Genomic DNA, 18317 nt, shown 5'->3' with positions numbered 1-18317 from the left:
CTGCCCTGAGGGGACTTCAGAGGCCTGAACAGGATCCTGTGCCTGGAAAATGCCTTTATGACATTTCCCAGCAGGTAAAATGCCTTTGGGCTCCTAGTGATAGTTCAGTTTCAAAGCATACTGACCCGCCAAGAGGAGATGCCATCTCTGAAGTCTGTACTGAGATCTAGACATGTCCTGTGAGCAGGTATGAATAGGACGGAGGAGGAGACAGGGTCTGGAGGCCCTAAAGCAGGGGTCCTCAAACTTTTTAAACAGGGGGCCAGTTCACTGTCCCTCAGACCGTTGGAGGGCCGGACTATAGTTTTAAAAAAAACTATGAACAAATTCCTATGCACACTGCACATATCTTATTTTGAAGGAAAAAAAAAAAACAAAACGGCAAAAACACCCGCATGTGGCCCGCGGGCCGTAGTTTGAGGACGCCTGCCCTAAAGCCTCGAGAAAGGAGAATGGGATTCAGAAAGAGACGGGGGAGAAAAAGACTCAGACAGGAAGGACACCGAGCTTCATTTTCCATGTAGACAAAGGTTGCACTTTCCCTTATTTCCATTATTTTAAGCCCATGATGAAAAGGTGATTATAAAGAGCACAAACCATCAGAAACGAGTAGAAACTCATTTCTGGTTGGAGCCCCTAGGTTTTGGCCAATAAATGCTGCTTTTCAGGGAAACACCAGATTCCTCTCTTTCTCAGGGAAACACCAGATTCCTCTCTTTCTCAGGGAAACACCAGATTCCTCCAGGCACTGAAATGGCCCCAAGCCCCCTGAAATTGATAGATTAAATGTCCTAAAGTTTCATAAAGCAGAAAAGTGAGGCTGAAATAAAAGTAACAGCAGCCCAGCCAGAGTGGCTCAACCGGTTGAATGTCGTCCTGTGCCTTGAGAGGTTGCTGGTTTGATTCCCAGTCAGGGCACATACCTGGGTTTTGGGTTGGATCCCTAGTTGGGGCACATACAGAAGGCAACCGATGGATGTTTCTCACATCGATGTTTCTCTCCCTTCCTTTCTCTAAACATGTTCTCAGGTGAGGGTTAAAAACAAAAGTAACAGTGGTTTTCTTTTCCGTGAAAACCCTAAACCTTCAAAACATATTTTGACCCAAAACCGAGACAAGTAAGCTCTAGCTCATTCTGGCTAAGGCAGAGTTGATGCGTGGACAGAGCTTCCAATTGCACAATCAGGAGGTTAATATTTGAACAGACATTCCTGGAGAGGTCGCACATGGGCACAGACTCATTACCTGTAAACCTATGCAATACTTGGCACTGTTATTTACAAGACGGCTTCCTTGTCCAGGTAGATTATGTTATTCACGTGCATATTTTATTGCCTTAACTGCATCGGGAGCCCTTTGAAGGCATCCATCCTGGCATGTAGGGCAAGGCATGGCCTTTTGAGAGCCCAGAGTCCTAGGTGTGAAACCTGGCTGTCGGATCTTCGAAGCTCACGTAAACCCTCTGAACTTCTGTTTCATCCTCTACTAAATAGGATGATATTTCCTACCTTGCAGGTTTGTGGAGATGATTAAATTTAAGTGGAAGGCACACCGTTGATCCTTAATAAATCAGGCCCAATATTATTATACTGTGAGAAACAGTATAATAGGGACTTGCTGCTGATAAGACTTGAGAGGCACTTGACTGACTTGGGAGAACACGGTGTTCAAGCCTTTGAACTTGAAGCTATTTATAGCAGCTGCAGCCACCCTTAAAATCATTTATGCACAAAGTGTTTAGCCACTTCTGTGTGCATGTGGGTGCAGGGCTGAGCACTGTGCAAAGGAAATGAACCAAAAACGGACTTCTAACGAGATGGTGAAATCTGGGTAAACAGGATGGGAGTCCAAGTACTTGGGCACCAAAGAACAAAACTGAGTCACCCTGGTGGGCAGGAAAAATTGGTTGCTGTGCTTAATGCACAACAAAGGACCTTAAACAACAAAGCTAGGAAGGAAGCTACCCACAAGTCCATCCCATGCATGCGTCATCTTACTAGGTATAAAGCAATTTGTATATTTAACATAACACCATAAACTTTCCCCATGTTATGACATGGCCTATGTAGCTCTTATTTTTATTTTACTTTTAGGTTCCCCAGTTTAATTGAAATATAACATGGTATTTGTTTAAGGTGTTCAACATAATGATTTCATGTATGTATATGTTGTGAAATGATTGCCACCCTGGTAAGTTAACATCCATCACCTCAGGCAGTTACAAGTTTTTTTCCTTGTGATGAGAACTTTTAAGATATACTCCCTTAACAACTGTCAAATAACCATTATTATAAATAACTGCATAATAGTCCAATAAGGCTAATATACCATAACTAGAGTCCCGGTGCACAAAATTTGTGCATGGGTAGGGTTCCTAGGTCTGGCTGGCGATCAGGGCCGATCAATGGGGCAACCAGTGGGGTGATCGGGGCCCCAGCTCGCACCCACCTTGTCTGGCCTGGCACCGCCTGCTTGCTGGCCCTGCCCCCCACTGCCGCCACTGGTCGGGGCCTGCAGGCTGGGGACAGCTCCTGCATTGAGCATCTGCCCCCTGGTGGTCAGTGCACATCATAGCAACCAGTTGTTCTGCTGGTTGTTCCATGTTCGGTTGATTTGCATATTAGGGTTTTATATAGATATATTTATTTAATGGTTCCCTACTTGTGGACATGCATGTCATCCACTTACTCGACACTTATTGAGCATTTACACTTTTGTCAGGGTTTATGTTAGCAGCTGGAAATATAAACACTTTCCCACTCTCAAAATGCTCAAAGACAACGAAATAAATGATCAGAGTGCACAGCACTTGGTCAGAGAAGGTATGCCTGCAAGGAACCTGGAGCCCTAACCAGGAGTCTCCTCCTGCAGGACAGGGATGCGCAGGGGCACGCTCCGTTCTCAAGGTTGGAATCAGGCTTTCCTCTTCTTTTGAACAGAGGAGACTGTACCACTTAGGAAGCCCTAGTGTCATTGTTTTACACCCCTTATGTCTCTCTTCTCTCTGCCTACTGCACCACTCACCCTCACCTGCTGATTTATCAAAACTTTCTCTCAGCTCCCATTATTTCAAGGGAAGTAATGGCCTGAAGTACAATCGCAGATTGTGTTTGCATTTTATTGTATTTGTTTTGTTGTTTTTTTAAGTCATTTCAGAGAGAGAACGCGAGAGTGAGAGATGGACAGAACCATCAACGATGAGAGAGAATCATTGATTGGCAGCCTCCTGCACGCCCCCCACTGAGGACGGAGCCTGCAACCTAGGCATGTGCCCTGATTTGGAATCAAACTGCAACCTCCTGGTTCATAGGTCAATGCTCAACCACTGAGCCACACCAGCAGGGCTGTGTTTGCATTTTAAATTGGTCCAGCTAAATGGGTAAGGCTTAGATAGTCTCAATCATCCAGTAAGACAGACTAACAAGGCTTTGCACCTCCTTGTGTCCCAGAAATCACTCTGCTTTAGGCTGCTGCCTCTTTTAGGGATGACGCATGCATGGGATGGACTTTAAAAATCTGACTTTTTTTAAAAAAAATCATTGAAAAACTGATGACCCATGCCTGGCACAGAGGTGCCAGAGCCATTTCTACTCCAAAAATGGGGAGAGCTCGCCCTCTACTGGTAGGTCCAGGAACTGTTTCATACTCCTTACTGAATTTTTATGGGATTACTATTAGCCCACCCCTGTTTGTGTGTGTGTGTGTGTGTGTGTGTGTGTGTGTGTGTGTGTGTACATGTTAAACAAATGAGTGCCCTCTCACTCCCACTGTCTGGGCAACGCAAGATGGGCCAGTGGTGAAACACTATTCATCAACAACCTTTCACATTTCTAGTGACATTTCCAAGACAAGTAATGGAATGGTTGGTGAATGTGCTGACTCAGCTTAGCGGTTCTGCACAACTTCTGTAAAACGAGAAAGAATGTGGAATCCACAAGCCGTTCCTGTGGCTCTCGGGGTGCCCTCTGCCTATGTGGCTCCAGACCAAAGTTCATTCCCATCTCTGCAGACCAAAGATCAAAAAGCAGTGGGCCTGCGCTGAAATGCAGCAGGCTCCAAGGATTTGGGCACAGTGTTAGTCTGAGCCAGGTTACTTGGGAATTTGTGAAAGCAAGTTCTATGAGTAACCTGTGCCTGGAAGAGCGAAAGCATCCTGCAAGGGGTAACACCAGCACTGCCCCTGTCTTTTGCTTCTCAGGCAGGCTCCCCAATCTTTTTCTCCTGCTGGCACACCTAGAAAAGGATACTATTAGTACCACCGACAGGAGGGCCCCTGGAAAGACCCCTAGTACCCCAGGTCCTGCCTCCCACGCTGGGCTCAGGGCGCTCTCATGGCACACCATAACCCAGAGGTTCTCCAACTCGAGTGTGCCTCAATCCCCTGGCAGGTTTGTTAAAACACAAGGTACCCCGCCCACCCCCAGAGGTTCTGATTCTGCAGATCTGAGACGGGGCCTGAGAATGTATATTCCTCACCAGTTCCCAAGTAATGGTGATGCTGCTCCAGGGCCCACAGTTTGAGAACTCCCACCCTTCAGTAGCTGCCCACTGGCCTTGCTTCCCCTGGCAGGCCAAGCGCACCCGCTGGCTGCCTCTCAAGTGAGTCTACCTGGGCTTAGCACTCCTCCCCAAGGATACTCCCACCACCCCTGCCCCTGAAACGCTCCCTCTGGCCTCATACGAAATACAACCTGGCCATTTTTCTCATTGTCCAGAGGGGAGGCTTTTGTATTTCCCCTGTGATGAGGAACGAGGTGGAGATTTGGTTTCTAGACACCCCGCAGTTCTGAGCCGGGCGGGGGGCGCCTGTGACTCTGGTGGAGGAGGAATGCAGATGGCACAGTGGGCCCGTCTCCAGCCCATGTGGGACCACACACCACCAGACACCTGCTTCTGTGCAGAAGCAAACTTCAGCCACCCACGGGGGAGGGGAGGGGGGGAGTCGGCGGGGCCAGGCTGATTCCTAGAGAGTGTCGGCTGTCACTCTTCGCTATCTTCCTCCCCACACCTTTCCTCTGGACAGATTCAGAAATCAGGGTGGATTTGAGAAGGGAGCCAAGGACTGCTGAGAGGAAGGGAAGGTTGGAAAACCCGGCTCTAGGAAAGCAGTTTCCTCCCTGGTGAAGACAGCACCAACACCCTGTGCCCACAGCCCTTTCACTGACACTCAGTCAAGAAAGCAATCAACCCCTTTACCTGGTTTGGAGGAAAGGTAGCAAGAAAGAGAAGAGACTCTGCCCCAGCAAGTGGGCAGGAGATCCACCACTTTACCCAGGGAAACCCATAGGCTTGAAGCTAGGGCCTCTTTCTTCTGAAAGAGCAGAGGAGGGAGGGAGAGAAGCTCTGTGGTCTTGATTTTTATGCTCTAGGACTCACCCCCAGGGTAGCCACACTGGGTCAGACCCACACAGGACACCACTTCCCTGAATTATTCACTTCTAGAACTCTCCAGTATGGGTTCGCCCAACCCTTCCTCTGCCTGTTTATCGTCCCCCCCCCCCATTATTTATAAGGATAATGAATTGTATGATAAGGACTTCTTTCTTCTTTTTTAGCAAGATGAAGGGCAAAAGTCCAGTGAACCACACTCACCTACTGCCAAGTCAGACTCCCAGAGAGAGCTTGAGGTTCATATATGTTAGGTTCTTTGATGGCAATTGCATATTGAATGAAGTTCAAGGCATAAATCATATCGTGCCTTTCTCATGTTCATTTTAGTGATGGCTAAGTAGTTTCAAGTCCGCAGCAGAGAATTTACATGGAAGAGCTACCTTGGTTTTGGGTGACATGTATGGTGAGGTGGCTGTGGCCCATCTGGTGGACCCAGGAGAACAGTGGGGCATCTGGGGACCACTATGTGGACAGACACCTCTCTGAACTGCCCACTTCCCCACTGGGCTAGACATCAGCCTTGCTCCAGAATGGGGAGGCTCTCCCCCTGACCTGGGGACACGGGCCAGTGTCCCGCATTCCGAAGTCCACTGGAGCTTCCTCCCTGGTCAGAGCTGCTGTTGAGCCACCAGCGAGGGGCCTGGGAGCAGAGGGCAGAGCAGCCAAGCAAAGGGTTTCTCTCTTGCTATTGGGATCCCAGGGGTTTCTGGGGATGAGAACCGCCTGGTGTGAGACCAGCCCAGTGGGGAAGTGGGCAGGACAGAGAGGTGGCTTTGGTGTTAGACGTTAGAGCATTCATAGGCTTTGGTGTTAGATCTTAGAGTGAATATTTGCCCTGCTTCTTACCACCTATGTGACTTTGAGCAGGTTAGTAACCTCTCTGAGCTGAGTCTTAGCACCTGCATGTTGGGAACTAGGTGGGAGTGGGTTAAATGAGACAGACAGCACAGGATGTCCTCCAGACACTGGTCCGGTGCCCTTCCTCCCCCAGCCCTCCCCCAGCATCTGCCTCTCCAGTGCAGGGCCAGGACAAGCCAGATGTCCAACAGCCTGCCCAGCCAGCTGAGTGCATGCCCTGGGAAGCCCACAGCTGTCAGCAACTTCCACAAAAGTGCAAATCAGAGACAGTGCCCTGGGTGTGGGGCCTCCTGACCTGCTGTGTCTGAGGTCAGGGGACCAGGGAGAAAGCAAGTGGCTTTGTCTCCTCCTCTAGCTCAGGTGTCAGCCCCATCCCTGAAGTTCCGGGTCACACAGGCTGGAAGGGTGGAGCCCTGAAGGCTCATCTCACCTTCTCTTCTCCCTCCGCTCCCTTGTCCCAAGGTCCCCAAGCTCCTGACAGAGGCCCAGGCAGGGCCCAACCAGCTGAGCCCTGGGCCTTGGGGCCTGGTTGGCAGGACGGCGGCTGGAGTTCTGTGTTCTCCCAGGGAGGAGGCAGCTCTGGTCCTCCGGGTACCCCCTGAGGATGATTGCAGCATTTGGGGGCCTGACCCCTCCTGGTCCTAGAGGCTTCTTCCAGCCTCCTGTGCCTGATCCCCATGAAATGTACACAGAGGTGGGTTTTCCCTCCTGGAAAGAGACTTTGAGTTTGGTCCTGGGCTGGACTCTCGCCCAAGTCTTAAGAACAGTCCACAAGGCAGACTTGGGTGAGCCCTTGCTGGGCCTGTGGAGTCCTCAGCACTTCCCAGAATAATCTGCGTATCACCAGCAGCACAGCCTCCTCGGTGGCCACTTGGTGGCAGTGTGAAGCACGTTCCTATCTGCACCTTCCTGTGGGAGCTGCATTCCCGCAGCCCAGAGGGACCCTCAACCGGTCACCAATCTCTGAGCAGGTAACCCATCTTTCTGAACTGCCTTTCTGACTCAGCGGGGCTGCAGTGGGGCTGGGAATCGGCATTTCTAACAACTTCCTAGGTGTTATGGCTGCTGCGGCTGGTCAGGGAACAGTGTCGGGGCTAAGAGCCCTCCTGGGAGCCCAGTGCCTGCCATCCAACTCTCCCATCTCACAGGAAATGGGCGCCCTGCCCTCTCCTTTGGGAAGGCTCCTCTCTTCCCATCCCTCTCCCCCAACATCCTTTGTCACTGAATCCCTAGGGCAACTCTCCACCAAAGCCCTCAATGGCCAAACAATTAACCTTTCTCCAACCACAAGGACTCCATAGAGGGGAGGCATCACTGGAGAGAGAACTGGAATTGGAGGGAAGTAACTGGAGAAGGTCAGAGAGGAAGGAGATGCAAGGGGTGAGCCCCACGCATGCGCAGTGGCCCAGAGCTCACCCCAGGATCACCCCATCCTCGCCACCACCACCACCACCACCACCACCACCACCCGTGGTACTCCTGGGCCCGGGATGGGGAGACAGTGAGGAAGACCCCGGGAAGCCATGCCCTTGAGGCGCCTCCTGCACTTCGTCCTGGCACCTTTCCCAGGCTCTTTGGGGCATGTGACTGTGTTCCAGCAGGTGGAATGTGGGTGGAAGTGATGCCATCCTACCTGGCCCACAGAAGGCTCCCCTGTGATCCTGCACTCTCTCAGCTGTGGATGTCACAGTCTTGGGCTGCCTTGAGGATGATGGAGCTTCTGGCAGGAGGAATTACTGCATGGAGCTGAGCGCCCCTCCCAGGCCCATTAGACTGTACGGGATGTGAGGAAAAACAAGTCATCTTTTCTGTCAAAAAAGCAGTTTAGACAGCCGCCATTTTGGACTGCATGGCTTGGCAGCCGCTATGTTGGCCACATGGCTTGCAGCTCCCCTGGGGGCCGCCATCTTGAAACGGCAAAGGCCAGCCCCTACCTTTGAATTAGCCAATCACAAAAGACTGTGCGCCTGAGCTCCAATCAAGAGTGAGGGACAGGTCACATGCATCAGAGATTATAAAGCCGAGCAGACCACCTGCTCAGTGTGCACGTGCTTCCAGACCATGTGTGTGCACCCTTCTATGTAGAAGTAAAGATATTTGCCTTGCTGCCTGGCTCCCAAGTACGTTTTGTGTTCTATCAGGACCCCTGAATTTGGGGGTTCGCCTTATTTCTAACAGTGAGAGAAGAATAAACAGCTACGAATTAAGGCACTGAGACTTCAGGAGCTGCCTGTTACGGCATCAAGCATTCCCTTCACCAGCATATCAGACACCTGCCCGTTCCCTTCACCATTGTATCAGACACCTGCCCCAACAGAAAGGAGAAAGAGAGCAGATGCCGTCACAACCTACAGCCTTGCTAATCTCTCCCTGAGTTCAATCAGAAAAACACAGTTAACATCCCCTGCTCCAGGACAATAACAGTCACCACTTGCTGAGGGTCATCATGTGCTGGACAGTGCTCAGCCTTCATTCATTCATTTCCTCTTCCCAGCAGTCAGAAAGGTAGCACTGTTACATTCCCCACTTGAGATGCAGATCCGAGGTGGGCGGTTGGGGGTACTGTATCATGCCTAAGGCCACCTACTAACAGGCTCCAGGAAGAAGCAGAGACAAGGTTTGCATCCAGGATGTCTGTCTGTAGCCTGCACACTCTAACCTACACCACCTGCTCCCCAAAGACTCAAGGCCCAGGCCTCGGCCGTGAGGACGTTAAGCTGAGTTGGGAAGACATGGAGTAAACTTCGGAGTATGGATTTGGGGTTGGGAAGCAGAGTTTTTCTGATGGTAGGGTTGCTGGCTAAATGCAGATATGATGAACCCACTCTCAACTGAAGAAGGACAGAGGAAAGGAAGACGTGATGTACGTAACGAGGGCAGATCCCTAGGAACATCAGGAGTTTGATGATGTAATGTATAAGTTCGGAAACAAACGTCCCTTCCCTCCCACTCTCTGCACCCTCCTGCATCCTTCTCTTCAGCCTCATGGTTTTAGGTGGGTCACAGGAGTTGAACACAAGAGGGTCTGTCTCACTCACTGTTGTATCCCCAGCACCTAGAACAGTGCCAGGCACATCGTAGGTGCTCAATAAGTATTTGCGGGATGAATTAATGGGGGAGAAACACAGCTGGCTGAAACTTGGCAGCAAGAGTCTGTCCACGTGGAGTCTCAAATCACTGAATCTTAGGGCAGTGGAACTCTCAAGTGGCCTCTGGTCCATGCCTGGCTTCTGCTGAGGACTGCCTGCCAATCATCCCCCACTCCCCGCCCCCATTCCTTAGAGCCTTACTGAACAGCAGGGCTCACTGAGGCCATCTATCCCTGAGGGCCTCGAACTTGGCTGTGAACAGTACCCTGGTTTGTAGGATACTGACTCTTAAAGATGCTGAGTTCATTGGTCTGGGCTGCCACTTGGGTGTCAGAATGTTTAGCAGCTCCCCAGGGGACTGCTAATAGGTAGCCAGCATTCAGAACTAGGGGCAGTCCCAGGGGGCAGAGTCCCTGATCCAGTAAGTGCTCCTCCCTCCTCCAAAGGCATCACCTCATCTCCTCTGAAAATGCAAGTGAGGATGTCCTGGCTTTTGTGGCCGACGGTTCTTCCCAAGGCCACACCTTTTCAGCCCTTCCTTGATCTGCCCACAGTGGGTTTAGTCTGAATCCAGCTCCGGACGCAGCTTCACTCAGGTTCTTTCCTGCTCTGGGCAGGCCGTGTGCATCCGTTTTTTGCAGCCTCCTGGGGAAGTCTCCGGCATCCCCTCCAGCCTCTCTCCCCGCTCTCTTCTTCCCGCCCCATTCATTTCTGGCCTTCCTTCCTCCACCTCAGCCGCCTTTAAACCACTCACTCTTCTCCGGGCCAGACTCCTTCCCAGATCATCCCTCCCCCACTGAGCTGTCCTGGCAAGACCTGGAAGAAAGTGACTTCTGCTTCCTTTTCCATTTCTCGTCTTTGATGAACCCCCCCCCCACCCCCGCCCCAGCTCTGCAATGGGAGGGCAGGCCCCAGAGGACCCAGCACTGTCTCCCTCACAGCTGGCAAACAGCTTACTTGAGTCATGGCCTTGGAACACACATAAACGGCTCTCATGTATTTAAAAAACAAAACACTCGCAGCCAAAAAAAAAAAAAAAAAAATCAAACACACACACGCACACATAACACTATACTGATAAAGGCTTTGGTGAAAGATGATCCTGAGCAGATAAACTGTTCCTTCATCAGCAGCACAGTACATGAACCCCTCCCGGGGCGCCTCACTGAGAGTATTTTGGGCAGCCTGAGAGTTTAACCCTCGTTAGCCCCAACTAAAAATGGACCCACTGGAATTTTTATGCGCAGCTATTAAGCATCAAGTAGAACTTTCAGTGCATTGTTACAAACCCTCTTACTAATTATACCTCCCAACCCCTCATGAGCAAAGGAGGCTGTTTTGTCCTGCCTTCCAGGGGCGAAAGCACGGTTGCTCTTATCCCTGACAATTTCTCCACCACCCCGCCGTGCCCCTGGACTCTCCGGAACACCCTCTGCCGCCTTGTAGGACTTTGCTAATCCTTTCTATTTCAAGCATGTTACAGCCACTGAAGCCACCAGCCTCCTCTGTGGAAGGAACTGAAACACTGAATATGGGGACCCCTGCTTAATGTATGGAGAGCACTCAGCACAATGGCTGTGATCCCTAGGGGGCGCTACACACAGCTAATTCATTATTTGCCAGTTGCTTCCTCATGAATAGCCTTGTTTAATCCTTCCAGATCTCCGGTGAGGTGGTGTTACTGGATCAATTTGCAGAAGAGGAAATGGACTCAGTTACTTGGTTCGGCCACGTCTACCTGGCTCTTTGCACTGACTACCTTAGACAATCTGGGTCATGATGGTACTCATTTTCCTGAAGGCAGGGGGCTTAGAGAGAGTCTACACACGGGAATATTGCCAAAGCAGAGAATCAGCTCCAAGAAGAGAGGCAGGAGGAGAAAGAAGTGAGAACCATCTAGTCCAGTTGGGAGCAAACCAGACACAACATGTCAACATGGGCCATAGATATGTCTTAACTGGCCTGTTTCATGATGGAATTTGTTGCCAATATTTGAAAAAACACATTTCCCCCAAAAGATCTAGACTTCCAAGTTTTCCTTGAAAAAACGGTAGATCTGACAATGTGGTAGGCAGTTAGGCAGACATGAGCAGAGCAAGGATGATGGGCCAGATACAGAAGGTCACCAGGGTAGAAAGCCCCAGGTACCTAGCAAAGGGTAAGTGTAGGGTGGGACCTGGTCCCCAGGGTGACCTTTCCTCCCCTAGCGTATTAATGGTCATTTAGTTTGGCCCCCTGACCTTTCCTCTCTAAAGTTAACATCTAGGCCTCGGTTGTATTTCAGCTCCAGCCCAGAAAAGCAGCAAAACCAGACGAGCAACACCATGACTTAACACAGGACCAGCTACATTGAATAATGACCCACTGTACTGGAGCCCACCAATCAGTGGAGACCCTGAAAGTACACACCTGGAAAACTGATGAGTATTCTATTAAGATCTTCTCCTAGCCCTAGCTGGTTTGGCTCAGTGGATAAGAGTGTCGGCCTGTGGACTGAAAGGTCCCAGGTTCGATTCCAGTCAAGGGCACATGCCCAGGTTGCAGGCTTGATCCCCAGTGGGGTGTGTGCAGGAGGCAGCCAATCAATGACTCTCTCATCGTTGATGTTTCTACCTCTCTCTTGCCCTCTCCTTTCCTCTGAAATCAATAAAAATATATTTTAAAAAAAATCTTCTCCTAGGACCTCCCCTAAAATTGCCACCCTTAAACTAAAGACACAGCGTGCTGTCTCTCCCCCTACCGGGAACTTCCCCCCACCTCCCAAGCATATGACTTTTACTTTAATTACTTCTAAACCACAAGGGCCCTTCCCTTGCCTCTATAATTTGTTTCCTAAGCCCATTTCTTCCAACTCTATGATTTTCCAAATAAACGTTCTCTTATCATTTGAGTCTTGGCTCTGAATTCTTTCATAGCCAGAACTCAAGTACCGAGGTTACTGAACCCAGTCTGGTTCTGACCCCACTGATCTAACACCTGGTGCAGCATCCCCACACAACCCGGGGCTCACATTTGCCGCTCATGGTCTGAATACAGCGATGCCTTGCTCTCCGTCTCGTGTTACGTCCTTGTTATACCTTATCTGTCTATCCCTTGCATCCCCACATGTGTGAAATTCCTCCAGAAGACATGGGGCCTGGGCCCCACCATGAAAATTGAGGTGCATCACCATCTGTTTGCCCCCAATCCGCTTGCTGCTCTGCGCTCTGCCCAGAGATTCCCCGTGACCTGCTCCTTACCTACCTCAAAACCACCTGGGTAGGTGTTTAAAACACACTTTCTAGGGCACCACACCTGATCTCCGGAGGTCAGCATGGAGCCCATGCACCAGGTGGGGACCAGACCCCCGAGGCCAGGCTCAGCTGACCCAGTCCTGTGCCCCCTCAAAACAATTGCAGCCTTCACCCTCTTCACCAGCACCCCCCATGCCGGACCATCTCTGAGCTCCTTGGAGAGGCTATGCTCCTTGTGCCTTAATGCTAATGCTAAACCTAACCATACCCCTAATCCTAACCCAGCCCTAAATCTAACCCTACCCCTAGCCCTAACTCTAACCTTGTGCCCTAACCCTAACCCTAACACTAACCCTAGCCCTGACTCTAACACTAACCTTGTGCCCTAATCCTAGCCCTAGCCCTAACCCTAAGAGTTCCTTGCCATCCTTGATGGTTCCCTTCATCCTAACTATGCCTCTGTCAAACACATATATCACTTAAAATTTTTTGAGAGTTCCACCTGTTACCTGGTTGACCCCTGACTGATGTAAGAGGAACCAATCTGTCCATAGTTTTCAGGGGACAGTAGAGAGATCTGAACTCCTCCCCTCCCCCTCCCACAAATATGCTCAGTACCCTGGCATGCTCAGGGAAGATTTCCAACTCCAATTTCTGTGAATATTCATCACACAGGTCCTGCGGCTTTCATCACACACCCAGAAGTGGCTACCTGCCTCATCCAGGATGTGACACGCAGAGTGAAAATCAGCAGGTGGAGGTCCCCTCACATCACAAGGGTTTCTGAACCTTCAGAAACACCCCAGTGTAGCTCCCATACACTCCCAGTCACGTGCCACCACAGCAACTGCTGTAGGTCTCACTCATCAGATTGGGCCGGCCCGGGGCAGTGTGTCCCATTTTCTTTTGGGACACAGATGCGATCCTGCTAAACGTGCTTCCTTTTCATCTTCCTAAAGAGCCAGAGAGCCCAAAGGGAAGCTTCTTCACAGAACCCCAGTGGTCTCAAGGCATCGGAGCAATTGCCCCTCTCTGAAATTCAGGAAAGCCCCACCAAGGCCCAATCCAAGTCTTCACATGATGGTTGCTGAATGTGTGTGTCCCTCCAGAATTCATATGTGAAACCCTAAACCCCAATGTGATGGTATTAGGAGGTGGAGCCTTGGGGAGTGCTTAGGTCATGAGAGTGGATCCCTCCGGAATAGGATTCGTACCTTTATATAAAATGCCTGAGAGAGTTCCTTTGTCCCTTCTGCCGTGGGAAGACACGGTGAGACGATAGCCATCTATGAACTAGAAGGCCATCCCTCTTTAAACACTGAATCTGCCAGTGCCTTGAACTTGGGTGTCCCAGACTCCCAAACTGTGAGAAATAAATGTTTGTTGTATATAAGCCATGCAGTCTATGGTATTTTTGTTATAGTAGCCCCGAAGGACTAAGACAGTTACTTTCCTAGGAAGGAAGGGGCAGGTACAGAGCCTCCAACTGCACTGTCAAGTAGAGAGATCTGAGGTTTCTCCCTGAAGGCTGCCATTGTAAGAGAAGACAGTGATTTTACAGCAGGTGATCCTCTTCTCTGGGCAGAAAGTAGCTGGAATCCAAGCAAGTCTTAAATTTCTGCTCCCTCTCGCCAAATGTCCTCAAAGTACCTTAGCACCCTAACGCTGGCGGGAACGACCTAGTCCAGGGCCCCGCTGCTGCCAGTGGGTTATTCAGGCCCTACAGTGGCCCTTTCCCTGGCGGCTCCCCTGGTCTTGGCCATTTTGTTTCTAATTCTCCTCTATGCTCCCCCTTCCCTGGCATCCCCTCTCCAAGGGATAGGTTAGAAAAACAAATGAGCCTGAAATTCAAGGGACTTCCCTGGAGGGTAGAAGTTTGAATCATCAGGAGAGTAAAACTTTTTGATCATAAGGATGTCTGGGAATTGTCTGTGATTACCATTTAAGTCCATGTCCTTCCTGCTATTATAGAAAAAGAAAAGAAAAAAAAAGGGAAAAGAAAAGAGCTGCATTACAAGACTCTAGGCTTAATTCCCAGTTCTGACACTAATTGTATCATCATATGCAAGTTACCTAACCTTTTCCAACCTGTTTCTTCCTTTGTAAAATAGAAATAATAATACCTATCTCACAAGGTTATTAGAGTAGACATTTATTATGGTTTCAGGGGTTATTTAGTCCCCCACCTTTTTCTATAACTTTTTACTTGGAAATAATTTTAAACTTCTAGAAAAGTGGCAAGAATAAGAGTAGTGAAAAGAATGCCATATACCCTTTCCCCGCATTCATCTACTGTACTGTAAACTTGCTACCACTCTTTATCCTGCAGGTCAAGATCTAATTTATGATCAGGCATCATGTTTACTTGTCACGTCTCTTTAGTCTTTAATCTGGAACATTTCCACAGATTTTCTTTGTCGTTGATTACATTGACAGTCTTTATAGTTTTTAAAGCAGAACTTTCCTGATTTTGGCCTGATGTTACTTCATGTTTAGAGTTGTGTTATAGATTCTCAGCCAGAGTAGTGCAGAGGGGATGTTGTGTCCTCAGGACATCACATATGGAGACTAATGGTGTCTATCTGCCCATCATTGGTGATGTTAATTTTGATTACCTGGTCAAGGTGTTGTGTAACTACTCCACTGAATAGTTAATATTTTTTTCCCTTGAAACTATTAAGAAATCTGGAGGATGACACTTTAAGACCATCCAGATATCATGTTCCCTGAGAGATTTAGCATCCATTTTTGACTCTTGACTGAAATAATCTAATCATTATGGCTGCAGAATAATTTTCTAACTCTAGCACTCTTTCTATATTCATATTCTATTGTAAGCAAGAGTCTCCCCTTCTTCTCTATGTATTTGTCTATTGATAATCAATGTGGACTCATAGATTCCTATTTCCCCCCCCAATAGCTTGTACTTCATTCTGTAGTTAATTATTTTGTGCTCAAATTGTCCCAGATTTGACCCATGGGAGCCCCTTCTAATCGACTCTTTGTCCTTGTGAAATGCCTTCATCATTTTTTAAAGCAATTACTTTCTGACCGAACAAGATATTCTTGGATCCTCTTGTATTTACCCTGCACCAGCCATGGAACTGACCATTTCACCCAAGAGCTTTGGTTCCTTTTGATGCGGAACGGTATTTAGATAGCAAGGTATGAGCTCTCGGTGTGCTCATTGCTACAGGGGCATCTTTGCTCCTTGACCCTTTCAGCAGATGGTGCTAGCAAATGTAAGTATATGATACATATACACATGCATATGTATGTACATTTTTACATACATATACACATATTTTAGAAATAATAGTTCACATCAATACCTATAATTCCAATTCATCCTACACGGTTCTTTTTTTGCTTCCCTGATTCCATATTCTATGTTCCTGCTTCCATAGTGAGAACACTGTCTCCCAACAATAGTGATATGTTTACTCATTTGCTTAATCCTATCAGATATCTAAAACAGTTTAGGAATCGTGTAGCATCTTTTGAATACTCTTGTTATGTCTGTGGAATTTTCCACTATGTGAATCTTTTTTTTTCCTAAGATAAACCTAAGATAAAATCTAGAAAATTCCCTCTTCAACTTCCTTTACAAGTAGGGCACAAACAAGTGACCGGGGCTTTACCAGTATATTCATCATATTCAATCAATGTGATCTGTTGATTCACAACAAAACAGGGGGAGGAAATCCGCCCAGCACTAAACATTAATTTTGCTGGTGAGGGTGGGTGATGGCTAACCAGTCTGGATTTGAAGATTCACTGGGGGTATTAGGTTGAGCCTTACATAGAAATGGCATTGAAGGGGCCAGCAAGATCCACTCCAGTAAAGTCAAGTTGGCAAAGCAAATTGTATGATCTAATATTAAAAGTGGTGGCAGCAACTCCTCATCAAGTCCAGTTCTGCAACATGATTTTACATGTTGACCTTGGAAGCTTAGCCTCAAGTCTGGTTCTCTAGTCCGTCCAACAATTCTGCAAGCTACTCAGCATCCCTTTAATAAATGTTTTTTTCTATTGGTAACAAGAGTCAGCTTTGGTGCTTATTATGAAGAATTCTGGCCTGATAAACTTTCCCTATCTTGGGTAATTTGTCCATATTTTCCACTAAATTTTTTCAATTTGGTTTTCACAGTTAGATAATTAACTCACCTAGAATATTTTTCAGCATTTTTTCTTAAGGCTATGTCTTAACCCATAGAACTTGCTTCTCTCAAAGTGTGGTCCTCAACTAGCAGCATCATTGGGAGCTTGTTAGAAACGTGGACTCTTAGGCTTTGCTCCAGAGCTACTGAATCAGCTAAGTGATATGCAATTTGAGAACTTCTGCCCTAAAAGCAGAGCCTGAAGCAAGGATTCCCTGCTGATGGTTCATTTGAGGAGTGTTAACTCACAACAGGATGAGTGAGAAAAAAGAGAAGTGAGGCCAGGAAAGCTGGGAAGCAATGTAAGGTGATGGGTTTCTACTCTGGCCTCGGCTTTAACTGGGTCTCAAAGGGACAAAGTAGTTTGCTTGGAAGATTTTGGTACTTGACCATGGACAGGTTATATGGAGAAACTGTGCCTCAGAGAAATACAACAATGGGGCAGGTGAGGGAATGTATCCTCATAAGCCTTCCATTTCATGCTTTTCGTTGGTTCCCCCATAGGGAGTTAATCATGATGCTTCTGGGACTCTTTGGTGGCCATTCAGAAGCCAGGTTTCACATCCTATGGTACGGTATTTCACCCAAGTCTGGAAGTAATAGGAGGAGCCAGAGAGTATATTTACCCACTGGCTAGCCTGGCTGTACAACAGCAACCAAAGAGCAAGGCCTAGGAAGTAGAACTGTGTGGAGCAGTCAAGGCCAAGGAAATCTGAAAAGGCATGAGAATATGCCCAATACAATCTATCTTTTTACCAATCAGAAAAACTGTATGATGTTACAAGTCAATGGATGAGACAGTCTGTAAACCCTTAGATGGTGGTGCTAGTAGAAGCCCAGTGGATGATTAAAGCAAACCCATATATGGTAAAGACAGATCACTGCCCCTCCCATTATATATGCATCCTGTATTAAAACATGGAACCGCCATTCTTTTGTGTGTGTGTGTGTGTGTGTTTAAAGAATAAAGCACCCTTACCTCTTTTCCAAAAAAGGGGGTAAAAATCCATTCAGTTATGAAGTTCTCTGCAAGTCTGTGGCCAGTTGCAATCTCCTAGAAGACCTAAAGGGAAGATGGCTAATGAATCAACTGTCTGTAGCTTTATTTAAGCTCCTATGGCTGGTCCTAAGACTATAATTCATATTCATCATCTTTCCTCTCCACCACCCATTGCAGACTTCCCTCACTCGTGTCCAACACTTCAGCTGGTTTATCTAGATTGGTTGCCTGACTGGGTGATCTTCATACTTGGGAGAGGGTCTGAAGCTCTAAGTTGAACTGACCTTATTGAGTTGAATTGCTATCATTAAAAAGTGATTGCTTTGCCAGGCATAGAAGTACTAGGAGCTATCTCAGTAAACCCTGCGATCCAGGAGTAGTAGTCCAGGCTCCTTGAGGCAGTTAGAACTGCTATACTTTAACTCCTTTCTTTGCCCACTGGCCTCACATGGCCAGTGCAGTTAGGTATAGTCACAGCTTTCAGATCAGTGGGACCTTACTGTGTACCCTGGCAGAGTTAGCTCCTTGGAAACCAGGACCTCTCACATAACAAAGTTCAAAGTTTTAGGAACAAAAAGCACAAATT

General features: G+C 48.2%; 1 protein-coding gene across 1 annotated transcript in view; it reads right to left on the bottom strand.

Annotated features, from left to right (window-relative positions):
• The window catches only part of SPATA45 (spermatogenesis associated 45), a gene marked incomplete at its 3' end in the record, with an annotated part of 66822 nt that overhangs the window by 42435 nt on the left and 6070 nt on the right, over positions 1-18317 (bottom strand). Inside the window, exon 2 of the mRNA XM_079762063.1 lies at positions 17711-17794. The remainder of the gene's footprint in view (positions 1-17710; positions 17795-18317) is intronic.

This window comes from Cnephaeus nilssonii (assembly GCF_951640355.1).
Source record: "Cnephaeus nilssonii genome assembly, chromosome: 21".
Lineage (NCBI taxonomy): Eukaryota > Metazoa > Chordata > Mammalia > Chiroptera > Vespertilionidae > Cnephaeus > Cnephaeus nilssonii.
This window is presented reverse-complemented; position numbering and strand designations above follow the sequence as displayed.